The sequence below is a fragment of the Micromys minutus genome (assembly GCF_963924665.1).
Source record: "Micromys minutus genome assembly, chromosome: 17".
Taxonomy (NCBI): Eukaryota; Metazoa; Chordata; class Mammalia; order Rodentia; family Muridae; genus Micromys; species Micromys minutus.
In genome coordinates, this window is record NC_137952.1 from 6859058 (window position 1) to 6886552 (window position 27495).

General features: G+C 38.5%; 1 pseudogene across 1 annotated transcript in view; it reads right to left on the minus strand.

The window, feature by feature from the left end:
• The window catches only part of LOC308431884 (glutathione peroxidase 2-like), a 117678-nt pseudogene extending 92711 nt beyond the window's left edge, over nucleotides 1-24967 (minus strand). The window contains exons 1-3 of the transcript in view: nucleotides 24837-24967; nucleotides 24447-24551; nucleotides 24344-24380 (exon numbers count right to left, since the gene is read on the minus strand). The product of the transcript in view is annotated as a glutathione peroxidase 2-like (transcript). The remainder of the gene's footprint in view (nucleotides 1-24343; nucleotides 24381-24446; nucleotides 24552-24836) is intronic.
• Nucleotides 24968-27495: the final 2528 nt, after the last annotated feature.

The window sequence follows — 27495 nt, forward strand, 5'->3', positions numbered from 1 at the left end:
TCTCAGGGTTGTTTTGATATGCATTTCCCTGATGACTAAGGATGTTGAACATTTCTTTAGGTGCTTCTAATTAATTCAATATTCTCAAGTTGAGAGTTCTTTGTTTAGATCTGTCCTCCATTTTAAGTAGGAATATTTGATTCTCTGGAGTCTAGTTCCTTGAGTTTTTGTATATATTAGATGTTAGTCCTTTATTAGATGTAGGATAGGTGAAGAACTCCCTAATCGTTGGTTTCCATTTTGTCCTGTTGAATGTGTCCTTTGTTTTACAGAGCTTTGCAATTTTATGAGGTCCCATTTGTAGATTTTTGATTTTAGAGCATAAGCTATTGGTGCTTTGTTCATGAAATTTCTCCTGTGCCAATGAGTTCAAGACTCTTCTACACTTTCTCCTCTCTTAGTTTCAGTGTATGTAGATCTATGTGGTGGTCCTTGATCCTCTTGGGCTTGAACTTTGTACAAGGAGATAAGAAGGAATCGATTTGCATTCTTCTGCATGCTGACTGCCAGTTTAACCAACACCATTTATTAAAGATGTTCTCCTTTATCCACTGAAAATTTTTAGCCCCTCTGTCAAAGATCAAGTGACCATAGGTGTCAGGATTTATTTACGGGTCTTCAGTTCTATTCTATTGATCTTCCTTCCCGTCTCTATACCAATACAATTCAGTTTTTTGATTGCTCTGTAATGCAGCTTGAGGTTGGGGATGGTAATTCTTCCAGAAGTTATTTTTTTTTAATTGTTGAGATTATTTTAGAATATTTTGTTATTGCAAATAAATTTGTAAACTGTACTTTCTAACTTTATAAAGAACTGAGGTAGAATTTTGATGGAGATTGTATTGAAACTGATGATTGCTTTTGGCAAGATGACCATTTTTACAAGGTTGAGCCTTCCAATCCATGAGCATGGGAAATCTTTCCATCTTCTGAGATCTTTTGCATTTTCTTTTTTCAGAGACTTGAAGTTCTTATCATACAGATCCTTCACTTTCTTGGTTAGAGTCACACCAATGTATTTTATATTACATGAGACTATTGTTAAGGGTATTGTTTCTCTAATTTCTTGAAAGCTACTGATGTTTTGGGTTGATTTTATATCCAGTAACTCTCTTAACTGAAAGGTCAGCCTTTCTCATAGAAAAAAATTATCCTTAGTACAGCAAATATGACCAGAGTATGCCTAGGGAGATCATGGGCTCTGAGGACAAGCTATTGCTGCTTTAGTCAGATCTATTTAAGAAAAATTATTCCCACCACAGAAGTGTGGAATTATCAAATTTTCCTGAGGAAGATTTGATCCATGACTCCCAGAGTTTCTCCATAACAGTCAATGATTTCTGCATGGTTTCATAAATCATAGATGTGTGCTTTAACATCTAAAAACTATAAAAACACAGAGACAGTTACCATAAATAAACCACTTGGATAAATTACAGAATATATTAAGAACAAAGAATATTCTGTGCAACTTCCAAGGCTGGGAACTAAAAATAGCCTTTCAGAATGATAGAAAAAGATGAGATATTCTCTGTATTTTTCTTCATCATAGTGACATTTTTAGAGTGGTAAACATTAGGTCAAAGTGAGAGGAGTGGATTAGTAATAGAAAATAGTTCCAGTGTTGGTATTTCAATTGTGGAAGACTAGATCTATCATGCGAAGGGGAGAAAACTTATTTAGGAAAGGTGCCATTGTGGTGCTGGGAAAACACTAACCTGTCATAATTATAATTATAATTTAAAGACTGAAAACAAATAAATGCTTTGAATGTGCCATTTTGTATAGATATTGACACTCTTCTATTTTTAAGAATATATAAAGTGACATCACTGTCTGTTGATTAAATCTTTCTAAGGCATAAATGGAGTCCATTGATACTAAGACAAAGATGTGAGTGAGTGAGCACTGTCTTACTCTTAATTTTGTAACACTGTTTCATTTTACAGTTCTGTGTGGATCTATGCAGGGAATTTTGTAACACTGTTTCATTTTACAGTTCTGTGTGGATCTATGCAGGGTCATTACAAGTTAATAATCCCTTTTTGGAAGTTTTAAATGAATCTTCTGTTCACAAAGTCGACTTATTCTAGTCACTTGTCATTTCAATTGTATGGAAATTATGTCAGATTGCAGCAACAGTGAGGTCCTTGTTAAGCAGATATGCAGAGTCAAATGTTGCTTCTTTAAATGAGTTCCATCATTGAACCACTATTCCCTTTTCACCCTAATTTCAAGGTTAAAGACCTCAAAAGATAGTAGTGGAGGTAGTCATTCAAAAGGAATCAAAATAGAGGGGAAAATTAAGATTAAAATATGTATAAAGCAATTCAAATTCTCTGAAGCTTTGGGTACTTTGGTTTACATAGAAGATGTTTATAGTAAGTGTTTTCATTTTTATATTAATGGGAAGTGTTTATTGCCTTTTGTTTTTATAGTTTTACGCTGTTTTCTTTATTTTGTATGATTAATATAGCCTAGGCTAGACTTTTTATATACCCTTTATAATCTTGAACTGCTAATCCTCCTGTTTCTCCAACCGAAATCATGGAATTAAGGTGTATGTCATTATGCCGAGCCTGTAGTAGAGTAATGTTATGAAAATAATTTTTAAAGGTGATATAAGTTGTAGCAAGGGAAGTATCTCATATGACTCAGAATATCAGATTTTCTGGTATTTGTTTTCAGTTTACATCCCAATTGCAATCCATTCCCTCCTCTCAACCCAGTCACACCCTTGCAAATCCATTCCCCTATTATCTGACCTGCTTCTGTGTTTCTCAGAGATTGGGAAGATTGCCTTAGGTACCACCCCACACTGGGCTATGGAGTCATAGGAGGCCTAAGCACATCCTTCTAGATCAGTAACAAAATAGGGAGGTTGGAAAGTTAGGACCCCTTGTTCAGCTCTCTTCCTTGCCTATCTATAGCCCATGAAACATATTTGTGATGAAGGAAAAGAAATAAATGAAGCCATAGGTTTTGAAAAGCAATGCCATACAAAAGAAGGCAGCATTATTTTGTAGGGAAAAAAACCTCCCGTTCTGTGTGCTCTGTTTGGGACGGTAGCCATTGGGAAAGCCGAGGTAAGGAGAAAATCACCTGCTAAATCCCAGTCATTCCCCCAGCACGTTTCAGCTGAGAGTGCTTAAAAACTATACACTTGAGGAAGCAAGCGATTTGCACTTATGTTTATACATGATCTTATTTTCTCTGTGTGTGAGGGGAAATTCTTTCAGAGTCGTCACTGCCGTCATTAAGTGCCCACTCATTCATTCAATGCATGTTTATTGAACATCAGGCCACAGTATTAGACACAGGGGTTACTGGGTAAATAAATGTCCTTTTCGGTGGAGAGGAGCAAGAACAGACCCTGGGAGTTTAATATCTTAATGGTAGATGGTAGAGACGGATGGAGCAGATGCACATTAACATAAAGATATATACGCTTGCCCACATATACACATATGCTATCTCGCCACACTGAAGGAGAGAAATATCAATCACACTGAAGATATTAACAGAATGTCTGGGTGGCTTCCGTCTTCATCGCAAAAGAAATTACGAATGAGTTGAGTTTTGAAAACTTTGGGGGAAAAATGTCAGTAAAATACGATGGTGTAGAATTGGAGACATTTCCTGTTTTTGTGCAGAGAGAGCTATCTGAAGATTCAAAAGGTGTTTCCATTGCTTGGAGAACTATCATTCGAATCAGCAATCAGCTCAGGTGAAACATTCTTTGGCTGATCAAATCAGAAGTAAAGCCTATGCTTTACAGAATGTTTCTAAAAGAATAATTAATAAAAAAAAATTCACATTAGGACTTCAAGTCTTCTGCTATTAGTTCATTTATAATAATTACACTTAAATAGAAGAAATCACGTTTTAAGTCGTTTGGTTTTTGAAAACACTGGAGAAATTTCTCATCTGTGAATTATTTTTTATTTCTACTGTATGGTAAGGTATGTGCTTACATGTGTGGAATATTAAATGTCTAGGAGAGTTCATGAAGACTGTACTTATTCAGTGCCTTATTTCTTCTTCTATGGTTATTTTTTGAGACTGGGTCTCTTACTGAATTTGAAACTCAATTTCCTCTGCCTAGACAGTGCACCTCAGGGATGCATCTATTTTCAGGCCCTCCCGATGTTCTCCAAAGAATACCCATATCACCCCCCCTTCATTCTGATTGGTGTAAGGCAGAACCCCAGGGTTGTTTGGAGTTGTATTTTCCTGATGACTAGGGACTTTAAGCATTCTTTTAAGTGCTTCTTGGCCATTCAAGATTCCTCTGCTGTAAATTCTGTTTAGCTCTATACCCCATTTTATTATTGTGTTGTTTTGGTTTTTAGAGGTTAGCTTTTTGAAACTCATGTATATAATTTTCAAAACCATAAAAATGGATTAAATTACTTTTCTTTGAATTTTTCACTAAGTATTTAATAAAATACCTGTCATGTAATATGATACACTTCCACTATATATATATATATATATATATATATATATATATATATATATATATATATATATATATATAAAATTGTAAATAGTAATGTTAACATTTGTTTCTTAAATAAATGCAATTAAATTATAGTATGCAAGTTTTAATCATACACATAAGGCTCAATAATATACATTTTTTGGTATTATTTCCATTAAGTGGGATAATCTATGTGTTGTAGGATGCTTTAATTTGTGCAGGTGATATGGTGCCCATATATACAATGTGGACTCCCACCTACATAAGCATCAAAGTCTATGAGACACCATTTTCAACTAATCACAGTGGCCTATGAGTTGTATCTAGTCTATCTACCCATAAATTCCATTGACATACAGGTATGCTGATGTATTTTTCTCTTCTCAAAATCACTGAAAAATTGCTCTACCACATTAAACTACTTTAAAAATTACCCAGTGTATGAACTGTTTTGTTAGTAGTAACATTTGAGCCCAACAGAAAGCTCAGTGCGTAACAATGAGAATGAAGAGGATGAATGGAAGACATTAATGTTTTCACCTCGGAAAGGTAGGCAGAAAGCAACAGAGCCAGGACCCTGCACTAGCTTGCATAGTATAAAGCAAATGAGTTACGTCATACTCCTTTGTAGCCAGGCAGAACCAGTCTTTAGAAAGCAGATGAGTCTCTTGCATCATTGAACAAACAAACCAATATTTTCATTTTCTCTCCAGTTTTATTATTTCCTTGAACTTTGCACTCCAATATCTATTCCGTCCAGTTCATCTTCTCTGTCCATCCAAACACAAATCTTCCTTTAATCCCATCAAGTAAAATTTATGTTGCCCAATTACCCCCAGATGTGAGATCTTCCATTGGAGTATGATAGACCTATGTAGCACATGGGCCACACCATTAATGGAAACAGTTCTTCCATCACCTCAAAGTTATCTTTTGCCAGCAATTCACTTGCTTGGGACATCATGCCAACCTTTTCTTTCTATGTTGGAATGTTTCTGCCTTGGATTTGTGCTGGCTTTGTTGTGCTATCACAACTGTTATTGGTTTGTATGTGAAACTTTCTTGCTGTATGCAGAAAGCAGTTTCCTTGTAGTCATCCATTGCTTCAAGCTCTTTCTGCCCTATCTTCCATAATGAACTCTGTGTAGGGAAGAGGGGTAGTATGTAGATTTCTCATTTAAGGCTGAGTATAACACAGTCTCTTATTCTATACCACTTGACTAGACAGTGATCTCTGAGTTATTAGCTATTTATTGCAAAATATGTTTCTCTGATGAAGATTGAGATTTGTCCCAAATTGTTTTGTGAAGCAAAGTCATTAGAAGTCAGTTTCACACTATGGTTGCTTAATGGAACTGTAGGTCATTGACTCTAGAGAAAAACCAATGATCTCTCTTAAATAAGGTAACCTTTCTGTAATCAGACACACCCTTTTGCTGCTCCTGGGTATAGAAAAATCATTAATATTTCAACTTTGCTAATTCTTCATCCATTCTTGTGTTCTGTATTGTACTTTTCATGTTGGGATAACATATGGCACATCCACTGATAAATTATTAGTTGGCATAAAACTAATAATGTTTTGATATGTGATGTATTATAAATAAAGCTTGAAAACATTGTGGTGAGTGAGAAAACAAGGCACAAAAGATGCATGGTGCAATTGCTTTCATATGAAATGTTGCATATGCTGTGCTATGTTATGATCTATTAAAGTGTGAAGGTAGCTTAGGAGAATATGTGTAATTATAATGGATTAGTGCTTGCTGAGGTTAAACTGGCATAATTAGGACTGAGGGGCACAGATATTTCCAAAACTGCAAGAACCATATTCATAAATGACCTGGAAATACACTATGAAAAGCAACAATTTCATATAATGGAGTAATTGCAGATGACATTAGATTATATACATAAACTTGTTAGATTATTGTAGTAGCCTTATCAGAGGGCATATATATTTGGTATACCAATACCAATGTGCATGTATTGATTATATAAATAAATTTATCTTTCAAAGCAATATTTTAAAACAGTTTCATTTTTAGTAACACATGTTGTCATGAGATAACTATTTAAGTATAACATAGTTTACTAAGTTACAGTGTCAGCAAATTCTGAGATAGAATTTGAACCCAAAGGTTCATGTTACTCCCAGCTTCCTTCTGGTCATGTATTCTCTGTGCTCCAAGCACATAGAAATAAATACTGTGCCCTGAATTCCCCTTTCTCTTTCAATATTTAGTAATGTTTTATATGGCATGTATTTTCACATTCTCACAAATTGCTATGTTGGAATTGTAACATCTACAACAGTACTATTAGAAGCAAGATTTAAGGGGAAAATGGTCATCATAAATTGGAATATCAAAACATTAAGAGTATGAATTGGGTTTTTATACCATGTAATAAGAAAGCAAAAAATTAGCACCTTAGAAGCACAGAAAAGTCTTAACCATATATGAGATCTACTGGGAATCTTAGACTGCCCTTTTTACAGAAATATAAGTAATACATTTATTTTAGTTTCTACATTTTCACAGAATGCCCCAGATGTTCATAGAAATAATGGTGATACCAGAAATGGGACTCTGCGTCAGTGAACACATCCCAAAATCATCTTTGTAACTGGGCTAAAGGTGAAACTGGAAGACTTTCAAAATGGACAATAACAAGGGACAGGTGTAGTGAAACTGACTTCCCTCTTGCAAGCCAAGGCTGTGACCACAGCAGAAATGACAGGAGTTCGACCCCTACACGTGATGGTAGTGACTTTTCTATCTCCATCAGATTGCATTATCTCTATTTGGATAATGGTGTCCTCTGATGCAGCTAAGGTAAAAGATAACCCTGATTCTCTTTAGTACCTACCCTATTATCCCTCTAGACTCAAATCACAGAAGGAACCCAGGGAGAAAGATAAAGTATGAATCCCAAGGTGTGAAACACTTCAAAAGACATTACTTGCATTTCTTAATTTATTTCCCCAAATTTAGTAGACATGTGTAAGAATTGAGCTTAAACACAGTCAATTTTTACCACTGTAGAAGGATCATAAGATTAGAGTACATTTATTTTTTAGATGTGCTAAGATAATTTTCTATATTTAATGTTGAAACTCATAGAGCACGAAAGGGACCTAACAATTTGACAGTTTGCTGGCTAAGACATACAGCAAATAATAGTCCACAGGAAGAGAATGAAAATGCCCAGCTTCATTTGTTTAAAATACCAGAAAGGATTCAGTGGCTTGGGAAATAGAAAAGTTGTATTGAGTTTGTGATTTAATATCTCTTCCCCACACTGGCATAGATTCAAGATACTTATGTAACATTGAGAAACAAAGTTGAGAAGGGGTCTAGGAATTCTTGAGGATCCCTGCAATGTCCTTATTATTAAGGTTTCAACTGATGCTTGTAATGACAGACATTCATTTGGTAGCGTAAATGTAGTAGCAGCCAACAGTTTCAAGAGCAGCAGGTTTGAGTGAGAGCACAAAGGCCAGGTGGGCATGAATACCACCATGAATGACAGAGCTATAGAAGCATCTAGAATAGTGCGACTCACACACTACCACAATGCTAGTTTGTTCACCACAGACTCATCCCTTGAAGTGAAAAACTAGGGAAATTGCTTAAATTCTTACTGGGTTTGTACAAGAAAAATAGTTGCTGGGAAGTAGAGGCATTGCTGTAGGAATTGTCTAAAACACATAAGCAGCTCTGGAGCTCTGAAGTGGGCTGAGCATGTGAGAATGTTGAGGTGAATTCTAACAAGTTTCTTTCTGTTAATAGATTGTCAATGGGAATTCCAGCATGCTTCAAAAGGAAGGCAGTTGTAACAAAAATTGAGTTCATAGACAATGCTCATCTATTCATGCTTACCTAGAATGCATGATGGCTTAGGTTCCAACCCCAGCACCACATTGTAATGGCATGTGCTTGTAATCCAATTACCTGTGTTATATGGATTTAGAAGAATCAGAAGTTCAAGGCAGTCCTTGGTTACATGGTGACTTTGAGACTGGCCTGGAATACAGTAGTCCCTGACTATACACAAATCAAAAAATATATAAAAGACTAAACTATATCTACTAATGGCTACCATGTTAAAAAGTAGGTTTGAAATTTTTAAAAAATGCATTTTAAAGAGAAAAAGACTGACTGGATTCATATTTGTGTCATATTATTTTTGTATGGAAGATAGAGCTCAAGAGAGATTAAGTTAAACATTTGGTTTGAGGAAATCTTTGAATGGTCTTTTTCCTCTGGCAACATTTAGTAGAATATAACATGGATAAACAAAGGTGAGGTTTTTGTTGTTATTGTTGTTGAAGGTAAAGGCAAACCTTAAAAAGATTTGGAAATTCTTTTTTTTTTTTTTTTTAAGGTTTGATACTCTGCATTAAGGTCTTACTATTTACAATGAGCAATAAGTACATGTAAAACAGGGTGTAACCTGGAATTAGTCAACATGTTCTTAGTGTGTAAGGATTTAGCATGACTTTTTTTGGAAATTTTAATCCTGTTTATGTGGAAAATTTATTGAAGCCTAAGACTTCAATGGTATGCCAGAGATAACCAGAGCTTACTCTTGCCTCTCAGTACAGAATGAAGAGGTTTTAATGGGTCAGAAATTATTTCAAAAAAATATATGGCTATTAATATTGTGGACACCACTCCTTGTTGTTTGATATTACAACTAGTTGCTGAAAGATTTGTGACACTTTCTGTTTTCTATGTGATATCTGCTAAATCCAGAAAACTGCAATAACCATGCTCCTTGAAATTTTGGAACCATCATGTGCATGGGCAAAGACAACAGGTAGACTAAAATTAGGACAATGTTAACTGGTGCTATAGACAAAAACTTTAATTCTAGATTAGGAAACCAGCTAGCCTGACATAGGACTTTAGTGGTACAGACACACAATGCTAATTTATGTAAGCTGTGGTACAAGTTTCACTGAGAAAGTTGTGGGGAAAGGGAAGTCAGAGGCCTGGGAGTGAAACTACTAGACTACAAAGTTGCTATAGTCATAATCACAAATATTCTCCTGTACACTTCCTTTCAATATGTTTCACATTATATTTTACAAGTAGGTAAGTGGTTCATTTTTAATTTATTTTTTATTCATGGTACATAGTATAAACCCAAATTCAATGTTAAGAATGGATATCTCAAGTCTTGGAATGCTTTGTGGAAATGGAACTATTTATTTAGCAAAGTTGTCTTTTACTGTTGCCAGAATCAATTCTTGAAGACTTCATCTAGGGCTCTTGCCTAGTTTTCATGAAGCTGTGGGTACAATCCAATTAAAAAGAGAAAAGTAAATCAATTGTCTTTAAGTATTTTAGGTTACATTTCATTTTGCTTATCAGACTTCTCCTTATCTTTAAAGATAGATCTGGAAAATCTAGTCTTTGAAAAATCTCATTTTTTTTATATTTACTAATTATATCATGCATTCGGTGTCAATTAGAAATAAGGTGTGCAATAACAAAGATTATTTACAGTTCTGTAATTGAAAATGATTCATATTCTGACGACGTGCATATCAGTATCATCTACATTTTTATACCAAATGTCATGAATTTCATATATTTTATAACTGATTTTTATTCTGAGTAAATAAGATCCAAATTATCTAATGAATATATCATGCAGATATATATGCACATATATATTTACCTTTTTTCAATATGTGTATTGAATATATATAGAAATACATATTTTTATATTATATATAATATGCATATTATATATATTTTCCCATAACCAATAATGTGGAAGTAGGACAGCTTCAGGCAAGGCTTGATACAGAAACTGAGTAGTCAGTAGGACATGCTCTGTGTCACTAATTCTCAGTGGTTTCCAGTTGCCATTGTTGTGGCTGTCTTAAGCCGGTGTTACTATGTGCTGACAATGAAATTACCTAGCAACCTCAGTATTAATTCTATCACGTTTACAATCTCAGTCGATTGAGGATAGACCTCATTTCTAATGGTCCCTGAGGAAATGTTTTCTATTGCCCATTGAATCATGTTCCTTCTTAAAACCAGCTTTGTGCACTGATACGCTATTGGATACCTTCAAACATCGACACCTTGATCACAGAAGGATCCTGGTGATTATGCCAGAAATGCTCAGAAAATTTAAAACAATTTACTCATGCAAAATCTTCACACAAAATGTACTGACACTTCCCAGGTCCCGTTTGTTATAGAAGGTGACATAGTCACAAGTCCCCATGTTAGAAAGTGGATATGTTTGTGAAGACATTATTCAAACAGACTTTGTTATAATGCTATTAAGTATTAATTTGTTGCATTTGTCTTTTCTGCTCTATTGGAACTGTTTGATGGGACAATGCTTGTGTATAAAGTCATCTAGAAATCAACTCTTAAATGACTGCGAATTTTATTTACCGTAAAAGAAACATGTACACAGAGTTGAGATTTTTGCAACACCACAGGAAGACAATGGAAAACATGTTGTGTTTCATTTGTGTCATTTCAAATAGGCAGTTGCTTCCTTGGTCTTCCTTTTGATTAATAAAGTAATAATGTAGGCTGGCTTGTATCTCCTTTATTTGATAGATTCTGTTTGTAACACAGGAATACAATTTCCATCAGTCGGGAAATCATTTAACTGTTTCCAAATGACAACTATAATTTGTCCTCAGCTGTTTCTTCATGTGCTAAAAGGACGAGAAAACCGAGGCACTTGTGTGAACAGTTTAAACAATAAGCAGCCATTGGCTTAATTGTCTTGTTCAACAACATCTCTACACGGATCCAGATTTTGTTTTCTAACTCTTCTAGATGACTTTATCATCTCTAGCTATCTCTTATCCTAAATCATTTCTTTCTTTTAGCTTACTTTTCAACTTTCTGTTGATTCCTTGTGACTTTCACATTACCCACCCCGGGCCCACTTATCTGCCTGTTCTCTATCTTCCCTCTGCCCTTGTAACCTTCTCCCTAAAAGAAACTTAAAAACACACAAACACACATTCAATCAATCAAACAAACAACAAACAACCAAAACAAAACAAGGCATAGAAACCATCTCACCATGGAAGCTGTGGTGTGTCACCGGGTGTCCTACAGTACACTCCAAACTCTACACATCTTTACTTGCAAATGTTCATTGCAAGGAGTCATTAGTCTGGTTCAAGGCCTCCGGTTTCTGTCACACCATCACTATTAGAACCTTATCAGGATTCTTCTAGGTCATCTGTTGTTGCCCTGTGTCATGGCAATCCTGCAGTCTAGGGTCAGCAGGAATGACCTTTTACTTACTCCAGTGATTTGTAGGTTCATAGATGAAGTTGATTTTCGGGTGTGATAGCTCAAAGCCCTGATGCTAGACCTTTGATGTAGTTGCCAGTTCTCCCATGTCTAAACCAGCAGATGAGTCCTCCAGCATTCCTCCACTAGTGCCCCCAATGCTGTCATCAGCAGGAGGCAGGGTCTCCTCTCCTGATCTCATGAACTCAGACTGGCTTAACTGCACACCTGTGTGCAGAGCCAAGCCCAATTCATTGTCTCAGTGAGGTGCAGAACCTGCTCTCCTAAGTGCTGCATCTGCTGAGGGACGGGGCCAGTTTAACCCCCTTCATGACCAGGGCCACCTCTCCAGACTGCCTCAGTTGACAAGGAGGTAGAAGTTAAAGGGCATGACATGAGTCCCATGCCTATGCGATCTCACATCACAGGAGGACTGGACCACTTCTTCCATGCTCATAGCCTGCAGGGCTGGCTCCCTCTCCCCCTCTATATGGGGCAGCTCTGCTGTACTGTCCAAGTAAGGTGCAGTGCCAGGTCTTCAGAGTGCTGCAGCCGGCACAGGGCATGGTCAGCTCTCCAGAATGCCACAGGGACAGTTCTGTGCAGCCCTTGGACATCTACATGGTCAGAGGGAGCTGCCCAGACAAATGATGACCACATGGCCACTAATGGTAATTTGAGTCACTGACATCAACACTGACCCTTGTACCTGCATAGCCACAGACCCAGATACGGCCTTCAGCAGCAATACAGGCTGGAACTTCAGCCCAGCCTCGTGTAGAGGGACTAGCTACTCACAACACGATATTCCTTTTTATCTGCGCATGTTCCATGGCTCTTCATAATGTTCAAGATATTCTGCTTCTCTTTGTCCACCACATACATGCACATTTTAGTATCTCACACTGTAAGCTGACACATGGCTAGTAGGCTTCTGGGAAGCCTCCTCTGCCTGCTCTGTGTGGTGGGCCTTAGTTTCTACAACCTGCCTGTGTGGCAGTGTGTGTCGCACCCTACTCGACCGGCAAGGAAGACAAGACACTCAGGATTCTTCTCAACAGCCTTTATTCAGGAACACCTTGATGCTGAGTACGGGAACCCGGAGCGCTGAGCGCTCTGTCTATTTATCTCCCTCTAACCGGGGAAGGATGATTTGTCCCTCAGAGATTGGCGGAGCAGGGATCACCAAATTAGCATAGCGCCGCCTAACGCCAAGAGCAGTATTGCACATGTGTAGTACATTTGTTTACCACAGTGCAAGCCCGATGTCGGCGCCATCTTAGCGGGCGCGGTCGGAAAACTGCTCCCTACAAGTGTAGGAGGTAGGTCTATGAAGCTCTTCCTACTCCTGCCCTTGGCATGACATTAGCGGTGCCTCTGTGTGTCTTCAGCATGCCAGTGCTGTGCAACAGCAGGCTCTTCTCTAGAGGTCTGTCCTGGAATGTGCTGCGTGGCAAGGCCTGCGTGGCCCTCTGTATGTCTTCCTCCTCCCTGGCTGAATTAGTGGCGGTAAGAAGGCCTCCATGTGTCTACAGCCACCCCATACAGACGGACATAGGTCTTTCTTTTTTTGGCTTAAGTTTAATATACAGATTATTCATTCCAAAAATTATATTTATTGCTCTAAAGGTTAGAAAAGGCAAACACATTTTCAGTGGTTTGTTTCTCTGTGTGTGTGTTCTCAAGAGAATTAAATAATTATGAAACTACTATATAGTGTGATAGAATATAGAGATTGTAATCAATGTAAAAATGACGTCTTTTTAAGTTTTCAGAGGGAAAAGTTGTGAAATTGGTAGAAAATACTGGAACCATTCAACAGGAAAGTCACTCTGGAGGATGAGTAAAATGCACTTGTGGGGCAGAAATGGGACAGGAGATTGCTGAACATGAATAGCCAGAAAGCCAGAAAGAAAGGTTTCAGACTAATGTTGGAAGCTGGACATCTGGTTATACTTGTGAGTAGGGCAAATTCAAATGGCTCACAGGACCTTAGAGAGCAAGAGTCCTTTATTGTTAGGGTCTAGATATTTCATCTGTACACCCCGGTGGTTGGCAGTAGGGTTAGGGAAGATTTGGCAATACAAGTAGATATTTCGATTGCCAGTGTAGGGGTGAGGAGGAGACTAGGAGAGTAGAGAATTGCGTGATGTCTCTACGGTGCAAGCTTGCTGCTTAACATCGGCGGTGCACAGGGCATTGGATACCAAGGAAACAGAATCTCACTTAAAACACCAACCGTACTATATTTAAGGATTCTATGGGGAAGACTGTTGTGTCACAGGAGTGTTCTCCTAGAATGCTTGACAAGCCTACATCCCACACCTATCACCTTTGCTCCCTTGCCAAAAAAAAGAAAAAAAAAATCACACAAAACTTTACAGGTGTATACTAGTTTTACTTCTTTCTTATTTTACTGTATTAGGAAGTTGAGATCACTTGAAATTATACATCTTATCCAAATTCCCAATGTCATTAATAGCATCGCAAACTCAGAGTCATAGTAAAGGTAACTCAAGTCTAGATATAATCAGCCACCTAAGTATAATCTGTGGTTAAAGAAATGGGGCATCATTGCGACTGGAAATGCATGTATGTGAAGGCCTCTGCTCAGGGCTTGAGACAAAGCAAACACTTCACAGAAGTGTTCACTGCTTTGTCCACCAGCAGGTGCTTTCTTCTGTGTATCATGTAGAGGTCACAAATAGATTGAGTTGTAGGAGAAAGGAAGAAGAGGCTCTAACACCCTGTGTGGCCCGAGACAGTGTGCAGAAACTATCAGAAAGAAGGTGAAGTGGCAGCAGTTAGAGACTTCTTGGGGGGGGGGGGCAGGAAAATGCACATAGAGAACCTTGAGAAACGGGCAAGGGCATGAATGTATGAGTAGGAGTGGGACAGTGGGAGGGATGCAACAGTGAAGTTTGTTTTCAGCATGAGAGACTAATTTTCACCTCTCCACCATGGAGCAAGTAAATGCCATACCCTGAGTTGTTACGTTTGTCTACAGCAGTAGACAAGCTTATACCCGAAAACAGTTAGTTCAAGGTTACAGGGGTGTTGATACATCTTTTCGACACCTGGAGAAAGGAAAGGGATGACCTGCTGAAAGATACAGTATCTAAATTTTTATAGGCAACATAAGGGCAAAATGACATTTTTTCTAATAGACTTTCTAAAACAGCTCTAGCATTCACTTCTTTTCATATATGTGTGTGTATATGTATACATATATATGATATATATAAACAGATATAGATATAGATACAGATACAGATATCAATGATATAGAGTTAGAGAGAGATAGAGATAGAGAGAGATAGAGAGATAGAGATAGAGAGAGATAGAGAGAGATAGAGATAGAGAGAGATAGAGAGAGATAGAGAGAGATAGAGAGAGAGATAGAGAGAGATAAAGATAGAGAGATAGGGAGAGATAGAGAGAGAGATAGAGACAGAGATAGAGAGAGATAGAGATAGAGAGATAGAGAGAGATAGAGAGAGAGAGATATAAATGTAACTCTAACTTTCAGCCTGGCTGAATGAGATGGGTAAAGATTAAGATGAAGAGGTGTCCAAACATCAGGAGAGAGGGTTCTCCTGCTGTGGCTCCTGTTGTTGCTTTTTAAACTGTTTCATCACACTGGCAATTTTGACACATTGTTAAAGGAGAACATGGGAGTGTCCAGGCTGGTCAAGTAGCATGCAGAGAAAAGAAACCCCAGGAACTGACACCTTAGCCTAGAATATTTTAATAATGAGTGTTCTCATTAGATGTCAGCAACTACACTAGCAATTGCAGCTGCACTATTTCGTCATCAGCCTTGCAGCTGTCTAGGACAGGTGCTTCAGATCACTGCTAAGGATCCGAGGTTTGTAGGGAATGAATAAATCAAGTTGCAAAACTGGCAAATAATAAAATGTATGCTTAAGCAGGGTGTTGGACTGAAAACCCAAGCATTTGCCCAGATTCATATGTATAGAATTAGAGGCTTCTAATTCTAAATTCCAATTTCTAAACCTCTAGTTCTTCTGTATTTTATAATGATTTTATTTGATTGCATATAAATAAGCCCAGAGACAAAGCTATTATTTACTTAGGCACATGCCCTTCTTAGATCTTTATGCTAACCTTTCTCAGTACTAAAACATTGGCTTTCTGGTATATATATCATTTTTATTTATTATGGTATTTTTTGCAACATTTTTAATGTAACACCTGCTTTGTCTAGGTATATCAATAGAGAATGAATAAGGAAGCTGAGCGTCAGGATTCTATGGAGTATATAATTTGCAGAGACAAATGAACAAATCTACAGATAAAAAGTAAACAATGGATAAGTGCTGTTCAGAAAGCAGTTGAACCCAGGGGTGTAAGCCGACCCTATTGGCCACTGCTACTTCTTCTAAGCGGTGTGCTCTCTTATATGATCAGGGATGATGGCACCAGAAAGAACAGCAGGAAACATGAGCAAGGCTCTAATTGGAACAAAAGGGGGTCAATGGTGAGGCCAAAGTGCAGGGATAGGTGATGTGGAGGAAAGTTTATAGAAAGGCTGAGAAGAGGTCAATGCCAGTCAAAGAATGATTTTATAAGTCAATATAAAAATTATAATTTTACTCCTGGTACACTGAGATATCTTTGAATGAATTCTATTCTACTTCACAAGGAACTATTGTCCTCTAAGACAGATCTGTGTATAGTGAAGAAGTTAAAGATACCAGGAAAGTCTAATTTTACCTTGACTTTATCAGTTCATATTTCATGCCAGAATGAGCAAAAAGCCCCCAATATCTTTCAGTAGCTTGGTTCCTAGCTGAAAAGTATGCTGTTTGACACTTTAATCAATCAGTGGGTGCCACTAATCTGCATATTGTGTTACAAGGAGCTGCCATCCTTCTGACTTTTCCTTTTCTTTATGTTTTTAGCTTTTTTCTTTCTTCTTGGGAAATTAATTCATGTCATTTCCCTTTGAAATCAGTGGCATTTGACTGCACAGGCACTTAGAGGCACCCTCTGTGACTGTAAGTTTAGTCAAATTATACTGCTTGTCAAAAACACCTGAAGAAAAAGATTCAGTTGCTGGGGATAGGATCAGGGCTATATGGGGAGCACCCTTAGGATGCCAAACTTTCGTGGGGAAAGTAGATGAAGCTGGGTGGATAGGGCTGTGTGGAAGGGCTTCTGGAATGGTTAGATTTGGTAAGCAAAGCACGCACTTGGTTTTTAATATTGTTTTAATGTTGTGCCTTGCTGTGAAAAAAGCATTCGAGCAAGAGTTCGTAAGATGTCATCAATTTCCCTTGAGAATCTGGTTTTTGAGAAATGCACGTAGAAACTTGGAGACTGGTATGTTGTATGAGGGATTAAATACTGTCAACCATACTCTTTGGTTGTCCTACATGAACACATGTCTCCAGGCAGAAATCTTCTGATGGAAGTTAAAATCTGAATGCAGAGGTCCAAACAGCCATCAACCCACTGGATATTAGACTGTAATACATTTAAGGTCATCAATATTAAGGTGCACTTGCAAGAGTCTTTTCAACCTTGTATTTTGCCACCTGTTTGCATGCTAAGGAAAAAAAATGAGAAAAGTCGAATGATCTAATTATAAAAATGTGATAAATAATTAATCATCAAGTGAAAGGTTTATTTTATTTTTATTTTACCATTGCAGTAAATTTATCTGGCTGACAGAACAGTCCCAATATGGTATTGCCACTCCTTCCATTTTGCTACAATAGAACAATGAATGTGGTAAATATGCAAATTACTATTATTTTGTAAAATCTAACACTGGGTAGTTCCCAACCCTCTCCAACCACAAGCTGCTACTTTGGTTTAGGTGCCCCTAAATTTCAATCATTTCCTCCTGGCTCTTCAGGGTTTCATTGATCATGTTCCTCAGAAAAATCTTTTGCACAGGTCCCCTGCAATGTTTTAGTAAACCTCTAATTTATTACAATATTCTTAAATCAATATCCCTAAAGGAAATCCCTGTTCTTTTTTATGAAACCTCTTACAAAAGATAAAACATGAAATTGTTCTTGAATAGGATGGTTTCTGTGAGGTCTTCTTTTATTACAAATTCATCTGAATTCCCTGACCAGTAATTGAAATCTTTCTAATGCACCCCAATTCAAGCTTGAGTTCACCAATATTAGCAATAAATGGGCAGGACTGATTAAATTGATAGTTTATATGCAAGTTTTAGTTTTATATACATTCTATGAAGAAAGAAGGATCTAAATTTAAGGCCTCAGGTTTACAAAAAGGGCAGTAAGAAAGAAACTGTCATAGAATAGAGAAGGGAACTTTATTCTTTATTTATTGAAATTTCATGAATTTGAGATTTGTTAAATATAAACACAAAGGAATCAAGGCATAACTTAGTATAAGAAAAAAATCGATATGATAACTTTAAATGTATCTCTTTAAATCAACAAAAATATATTTTTTTAATGTTGAAGTTTGTGGCATAAAATTGTTATTCTAATAAAACCTTAAATTTCTGCAAAAATTCTTTAAGAATTCATTCTAGAAAATTGTGAATTAAATATTAAAGTATCAAATGCACAACTATTGGATGTCCACCGGGTTTATACTTTGTGCAATGATACCATAACACAATCCTTGGTGCTCAACTTTTACAAGAATGCTCAATTTTCAGTTGATCTTCTAAAACTATTACTTGTTAATAGGCTGAGAAATTATATGAAGTCAGTGAGGAGAGTCCTACATAAACTCTATGATTGTGTTGGTAAATTATATTTCCTTATATTTACCAGGCTTATTTATCAGGAGTATTATTTTACTCATCTAAGTATTTTCAACTTTTGTGTCAATATACTAGAATGAACCACATTAAGGACATTTTTTTCTCTTAAAAATATTTTGCCCATTAAGGGTGCTAAGACCTTAGTCAGTAAAAATATCTGTTTGCTGTGTAAACATGAGCTTGGGCCCAGAAACACCTATAAAAATTGGGAGCCATCAGCACATTTGTAGTTTGGGGGATATGAAGGCAGAGACAAGAGCATTTCCGGTCTTTCTAGCTGCAGACTAAATTTTCATGATTAGTGAGAGACTATTCTAAGAATATAAGTCGTGTAGCTTAAGAACAGAGCATCCAAATTATCCCCTAACCTCTGAGTATGTATATCCAATACATACACACACACACACACAGAGAGAGGGGGGGGAGATCTCTGCAACCACTTGTTTACCTCTGATCTTCACACATAAACTCTCATATATGCAAGCATACTCATACAAATGTGCCTATAAATACTCAAATGCATGCAAATATATTGCACAAAAGAAATTTAGAAATTAAAAAGCAAAAATCTGCTATTCTACCACTGAGTTGTGAGCTACTTACTCAGGTCAAAGCCTGGCATCAGGAACGTGCTACTGAATCTTCAGCGTGAAAGAACTGTAAATAGGATGTCTATATGCTTGGTTTCCAGAAAGAACAATGGTAATGTGATGCCGAAGACAAAGCTATCGTTTTCTAAATGTGCACTGCGGGGCTAATGCTGGAAAGCAGTGCATTCCAAAGGAGTTGTTTAGAATCGAGTGCTGATTTCTCTGGATAAAATGCAGCTGTCTTATCAAATTACACAACTGGATTCACACCATCTACTAATTCCTGGTGGGATTTTAAAGATACCTTTATGGGTGATTTTTCTTCCCAATGTAAAGATTCCTAAGTTAGATTTTTTTTTTTAAATCCTCTGGTATCTACTCACAAGGATTATCTCTGTTAAAAACTGTAGAGAAAGGAAATTGCACTTTGTTAGGTCTAAGGTCACTATTTAACAAGAATTCCTAAAATATAATTGAATCTAAGTAAATTTCCAACTGACAAATTGTCATACATTTTTAAAAAGTATTTTTTATGACTTTAGGTGACTTTAATCTTTTGTCATGGTACCCAGTGTATTTTAAATAATAAAAACTCCTCCCATGAGGGGAACCTGTTAAGTAATGTTCGTACTTTACTTATGGTTTTGTAAAGAGTAACTTTCTATGAAGAATATCATTTTTTATAACTTCATCAAACAGTATCGCTACATATCTAAAAATCACTCTATGACAGGGTGAAACAATTGAATTTAGCTAGTTTCACAGTAACTTTTTAAAAATATAATGCATTACACGTGCGCGTGCGCGCGCACACACACACACACACACATATACACACACACACATACACACACATACACACACACACACATATATACACACACACATACACACACACACACACACACACACACACACACATATATATATATATATATATATATATATATATATATATATATATATATATATATATATATATATATATATGCTGGCTGCAAAATGAACAAACTGGAGACAGGTCTTATGGATTCACAGGGTCATTTATACAATATATTTTCCACCTATGAAGTTATTACTAAGCTATTCCTGTTAAAGGAAGCTAGTTGTCCCCTCTTTCCTTCAGGTCTTTACACTTACCTTCCTTCAACATTCTGATTACATTATATAATAACTTATAACATGTGGGGGTGGGTATGTATACAAATGTGTGTACATGTACATGTCTATCCATACAGAGAAAGAGGCAGGTCTTTGTTGGCCAGTTTCTTACTTATTTTATTAGACAGTGTTTCTCATTGAAGCTGAGCTGGCTGACTTAACCATTGTGGCCACTCAGGAAGCTCCAGAATTGTCTTATCTCTGCCTTTTCAGTTCTGGTATTACAGGTGAGCACACCATGCTTTTTTGGGGAGATGACAGGGAATAGCATTCAAGTCGTAGAAATTCTGCAGCATGCATTTTACTGACTAAGCCACCCCTCCTCTTCCCTGAATCATCATTAAATTAGTAGAACTATCTATCGATATTTTTCATTCAAACAAGTGGACAGCTCATTTATCGAATCAATCAAGATGTATTAAGAAGAAACGAATCGGACACTGTAGTGATCAGTGTCTGGGTCCCAATAATTGTTAAAGTGCCTAGTTCTTCACACCTACTATTCCCAGTCTTGGGGCTCCTTTTCACTATATATAGAACAGAATTTTTTTCCTTCAAATTCCCTTCTTCGTTCTTTCTAATTTCCTTTTCCCTTCCCAAACCGATACTAAAGAGGAGTATAATAAACAAACAAATCAATAGTGGCAGAAGGCTATCTCACAAGCCGAGTCACGTCTGTAGGAAAAAAAAAAGAGGTATTTCCTCATTGTCAGTTAGATGGGGTGCATTAGAATTAGTGATGTCTTCCATAAAGGCAAATGATAATAGGGGATTATAAAAATCCTCTATTCGTTGGAATGCATCAAATGACTTTAAAATAGGGGTGTACACTGGATCGTATAGAGAAGATAAAAGCTAAGACAAATATTAAAATCCAAGAGAGAACAAACAGTAAATCTATATAGGGTAAATGTGGTGTGTTGGAGTTGCCATCATCAAAGTAATATATTGGAAATAAACATCTGTCTACAAATGCACATCCTCACCTGAACTTTAGTACCCTCATCACTAGGATCTAAGAATGTATGCTTGTTGAGATGCCTTCTAGTCCTGAAGCATTGTCTGTGCTATATTGCCTAGTGGCACATCTGCCCACAAAATAAAACGTAGCATCTAATATTTAAGCATTTTTATTTATTTTGTAGTGGACAGTTTATGTATTTGCATTGCAAATGCCATCTCCTTTCCAGGTGTCCTCTCTTCCATCCCCCTCCCCCTGCTTCTAGGAGGATGTTCCCCCTCTCATTCACCCTCTCTCTCCTCAGCACCCTGGCCTTTCCCGCACTGGAAAAATGAGCCTTCACAGGACCAAGGGATTCTCCTGTATTGATGCCAGACAATGCCGTCCTCTACTAAGTATGTGGTTGGAGCCATGGGTCTCTCCACATGTACTCTTTGGCTGGTGGTTTAGACCCTGGAAGCTTTGTGGGGTCTGATTCGTTGATATAGGCTTAATTCATATCAGCTTGTGTGAATTACAGAGGCAAACTTGATAACACTATTCTCTGTTTATAATAAAATTGGAACTAAAACTGAGAACTCTCAGGTTTTCCACCATAGAATGACTCAGACTTAAAGGATTACACTGGGCGCTGACAGAATGGCCTATAGTCAGTCCTTAAATCCATCAAATAACAGGATATACAGAGTCCTTTATTCTTTAATTTTAAACAAATCACTGAATTCATTATATTTACTATTTTGTGTGTCTGATTACAAGATGCTGTCCCCTGCTGTTTGGTAAGGATTATACAAGTTCAGAGTCACCAACCAAGAGAAATAATGGGACAAATTAATTTTACCCATATATTTCAACATCAGAAGAAAGAATATGAACCTCTCTGCGTCCACAGAATCCTCACACTCCTTATCCGCAGGTTATCTCACTCCGATGACCTTTACTGCAGACGAGATTTTAATAAGAAGAACTGATGTGTTGGAGGCATGGGGATGGGTGGTTTACTATGCAATCATTTCTTCTAAAAGAGGGCTCATAAGGAATCTTAAGCACATGAATCTAGTAAGCACAACTGGCAGCCCTACTGGATAGGTATATACCCTTGTGTGTCCTAACAACTGGAATGGCATGTGCTTTCAGCACAGTTTCCAGTGTTTATTTCAGTTCCCTTTGACTAAGGCCACCCAGCAGCATGCCACAATGTCATCCCCACACAGAACCACAAATTCTCAGCTAGGGATCCTCACTGGTAATTGAAGCCTGAGTGTTCATGACAGTTTTCTATATGACAAGCTGCTCACTATGTTACCAAAAACTTGGACTTTATGGGAAACTAAGGGAAGTAAAAGTGACTGGATCTGGGTTCAGTATTTGGCTGTCATTTACCAAGTATACCATCTGACATTTCACTTTGTCTGCCTTCAAAATCATCCAGTTGTATGAATATTAAATAAAGAGATCCATGAAAGAGGCCACAAAACATCACACACGAGTGTGACTAATACCTGACTACAAAAGCAAATATGACAATCAGATAAGCAATTCAGCTCCACGTAGAGCGAACAGGCAGTTGTGTCGCTGAAGATAGGCAGTGAGGAGCTAAGCAGAGCTAGAACATTGGTTTTGATTTTCTCCTTAGCATCTTTCCTTCCTTTTGATTCATTTGAGAGAACACTTCACTCTGAAGGGTGTTAAAGGTGTCCAGTGACAGCTGGTATGCCCCACTGTGAATAAACAAACCGTTGGTCTTCTCCACACTGTGGTCAAGTCCTCTGAATCCATCCAGAGCATCTAGAGGAAGCATCTTCCAATGTTTCGCCAGTGGATAAATGATACTTGACCAACACAAATTGAAGTTATAACCAAGGGTCTACCTGTGTTTGTGAACCAGGCCATGTAACAGGCGTTTAAGTATAAAAGCATTAGCTCTTTCACAAATTCAAATTGTATGTGAGTTACAACTATATGAAAGCTCTCCATAAACACGTTGAGAAAGCATAAACAACTATAGCTGAGTCTAAGATGAGGGTATTTTCCCTTGCAGGTGATGACATCTGAAATCTATAATAGAGCTTCTCCTTCATTTTCAAAGAAATATATAGATGCACATTTTTGAACTCCAAAGAACTAAAGATACAATGCTTTGCATTTAATGTAAAGGGGAAAAGAACATTTGTCATGAACTTGGATAGTCCTTAAATATTTCTGTAGTAGCACAAAAGTTCTATTTTTGTCTTATTACCCTGCTACAATTCATTTATCACTTACACACTGGGTTTGACTCTTTGGTTTATTTCTAATTTTTGTTTTGTTTTGTTTTTTTAAGCCAAGAGTGTATTCTGATACTCTGAGTGTTAGAAAAACAAAAGCAAAACAATCAGACAACCAAACACACCACATATTGCCCGAAGGTCTTTACTAGTAGAAGGTGAAACAGAAATCTTTATTTACCTTCAGCTTCAACAAGCATGGTCGCTAATATTTAGAATCGCATTTTTAATTTCGTTTGGCCTCATATCTCAAATAGCATGCTTGGGAGATATAAAATGAGTGACTGTAGCTAGTGGAAGGAGCTTTGTGATGATTACATAGCTGAGAAAAATGACAAAATACATCACTATTTGTATCATTGTTCTGTGGTCCGTGTCCCTGCTACTGAGGAAAGGCGGTGGGGGTGAAACTTGCCAAGTGCTCTTCTAACACTATGTGATGGAAAAGCCCACGTTCAGGAGCGAGGGATGCTGGAATTGAGTTGTCAAGCTGTCCCGAATGTCTTGTACAAACTGAACAGGCCAATTTACTGCAGCCCTGCATAGGCTGGAGGCTCCTATCTACCTTTACACTTGTTTCCTCCTGGAGAGATTACCCTGCTCCCCCACACTTTCTCTCCCTAGTAGCTCCTGAGCTGCACCCCGCCTCCGACTCCTTGGGGGGGGGGGATTCTCCAAAGGGGAGAAGACTTAATCCCTGCCTTGGGACCAGTCTGCTGGACTTCCCGGAGAGGCTCTACCATCAATCTGAAAGCAAAAGCTTCGTTTTGAATCAAGTGGTGAATTGATTTCAATATCTTCTCCTTTGTACCTTAAGACTCTCGGCTTTCGGGATGAAAACCAGCAAGCTTTAAAAACATAAAAATAAAATTGACAACTCCCACGCAGCCTGAATTTCTTTCCTGATTACTTACTAGCCTCCGAAGGTGAGGGGCTGCTTTAAAACGGCGTCCTTCCGAATCTCTCCTCCAGGTGGCAGCAGTGCCACACCTCTGTGGTTCCAAACTCCTCTTCCCTGACTTCAAGTGTTAATGCAATTGACCAATCACTGCTAAGATGATGGGAGGTAATTGGGTAATTGTATTTTACTGATCTCTAGCGGAGAAAGGGAAGGGGAAAGGGGCAAGAAAGAGGGCCAGAGGAGGGGAAGGGACTGCAGTCCTGGAACGCTTTGGGGAGTCAGGACCCTAAGTACAGAACCTGGTATTGGTGGAAAGTCTAGACTGGCAGACTCTGCTAACCGCTCAGAGAGCGCATTCATTTATCTGGGAAGAGAGGCGAGGGAGGAGAGGGAGAGAGTTCACGGCGAAGTGGATGGAAGGGGATCCGGGTTCCCGCGGCACGGAGAGTCGCGAGCCGGGACTATGGCTCTAAGACCGGCGCGGAGCAGCTGCGCGCCCGAGGACGCGTCTCCTCCTGGAGGACCTGCGGGCATCGGGAACGGATGCGCACAGAGGAACCAACTTGTGGCTCCAGACCTTCCCCAACGCAGCTGGAAATGAGATCAAAGCTGCAGTTTCATTCCAGAAGGATGAGAGGAGCCAGTGATTAGAGATTTTTTTTTTAACCCTCTTCATTCCTGTTTCGTTACTCTTTTTTTTTTCCCTCTTTAAATATATATTCTTTTAATATTTTTTTTTTCGTTTAAAATTACCTAACACAACGCCAGCCCCGTTACTTTGCTTTCCCTGCTTGAAATAAAAAAAGCCTAGCCTGAACTTCCACAACCTTGGGGACTACGGCCGGTCGGATAATGGAGAAGGGGACACCGGTGCTGGCAGGGACCGCTGGCAAGGGACCGCATCAAACGTCTCTCCGGTGATCCCTGCTCTGATCGCCGAGTTCAGCTGTACCTGGAGGACCTGTACCCAGTGCAGGGGGTGGGGGAGGGGACCCGGTGAAAGCTACCCTGAGCCTTAAAAAAAAAAAAAAAGTAGCTGACCGGGGGCGGAACGGGTTTGTTCTTGACAGCTGACGGAGCCTTGAAATTTTCCTCCTCTACCTCCGCCCCCTCCCCCGCCCCTGCCCCCCGCACTCCATTTAACGTGAGATTATGAAATCGCAGAGGCGGTGGAGGGAAGGCGACGGGATCTAACAGGGAGTTTGGAGGGGCGAGGGGGAAGGTGGCTGGGTGGCTGAAATCAAAAATCCAATTGCGCACTGGGTTGTGATGAGAAATCTAATCAGATCTTTGACGAAGGGGCCGGCCGGAAGGGTAGCCGGTGGGGACAGTTGATCCCTAAATTTTCCGAAGGGAAAGCTGGGGGAAAGGGAATCAAGGATGTAAAGAAAAGACTTTTTGTTGTTGCTGTTCTTTTTTTTTCCTCCCCCCCTTTCTTTTTTCTTTCTTTTTTTTTTCTTTTTCCCTTTCTTTTTCTTTTTTACCCCGGAGGAGGTGACTGTTGGGCGCCTTGCTAAAATGAAGGATACCGGACGCAGCTCTCTCTTGGAGCAGAAGGCAAAGGATGAGCTGATTGTGCCAGAGAGAAGAAAGAATGAAGCTTTTTCTTGTGAGACCTGGATCGTAACATAAATGTCTATATGGCCACACGGGGAGCGTTGGGGGAAAATGAAATAAGCTGATGTCAGACTTGCGGGGTTTGGTGTGTTCTGACATAAATAATCATAAAATAGCGGTCCCCCTCCCCCAAGGATGTTTGTAAATGGAGAACTGAGGACCCACAAAGAAAAAGTGTGCTCATTTTTCTCTATAAAAGAGAAAGTACGCCAAGGAGATATTTTTGGAATGAAAAGTTTGGGGCTTTTTTAAAGAAAAGTAGAGACCTGATAGATATATTTTTTTTTTCTTTTGGAATTTCCCACAAGAGAAGAGGAAATTAATAATACATCTGCAAAGAAATTTCACTGAAGAAAAGTTGACCGTGGAAGAACGAAGCATTGATTGGCAAAGAAATCAGCAGAGGACTCTTGGATCGGTGCCCGTGTTGACTAAAATTGAAGGATACTTGCAGTTGGATTTTTTTTTTTCTCTTCACCAAGCTCCTTTTTTTTTTTTTTTTTTTTTTTTTGTTTGTTTGTTTGTTTTCTTTCTCTGTTTCTTTGGCGTGGAGACCATGCATTCTTTCTTGTTCTTAACCACCTGGATTTCCCTCGGGATGTAGCTGTGCTGAAATACAGTGAGTGATCCTAATTTTCTTATTTCTCAGCGAAGAAAAATGTTCAATAATGTAGCATTCTGGTTCTTTCTCTCCTCCCCCTCCCCCCTCACTGTGGTTTGCAAGGACCCGGCTATTGGGAACAGGAAAATGAGGGACAGGGTGGCCCACGCAGTTGTTTCATCAAGCTGTACTCTCTTGATAAGCTGGGCTGCTCTAATGATGCAGGTTGCCTGCGTTCTACGCAAATGCCTTTGCAAATGTTCAGTATGGAGAAGAAGAAAAAAAAATCTCTCCATGAATGCTGCTGCAGTGTGGGGTGCAGATGCGAGTGATTGACACTCTAGAATGCCTTTAAGTTACCAGGAACCCCCAGAGTTAGAAGCACAAATGTTGGCTTTCGGAAATCGAAGAGGCCCAATTTAAAATGCATTACCCAGCCTGACACTGCAGATCAACAGAATGTAATAACACAAAACTGAGATGCTCAAGAAGGTGAAGGGTAGCTTCTGGCAAATGGGTAAGAGGTACCAGCAAAGCCCGGTAGTGGGTAGTGGTAGAGTGTTTTCTGCACTCCCTTGTTTAAATGTGGTCTTTGAATCCCTGGGGGCTTCTGTGATAGCACTATGACAGGGAGGACACAGTCACCCCACCTCTGTTCCTCAGGGAAGTGGCACACAGTTGGTAGCAGACTTGAGTGTTTAGCACAGCCCTCTAAACACCACTAAACTACAACTCTTGAGAAAAAGGCAGACATCCACTATCCTGTGGTAGCTCAGAAAGGAAGGCCATAGGAAAGATTTGTATGTGGAGTACCAAAGCTCTGAAAGAAAGAAGGCAATGAAAG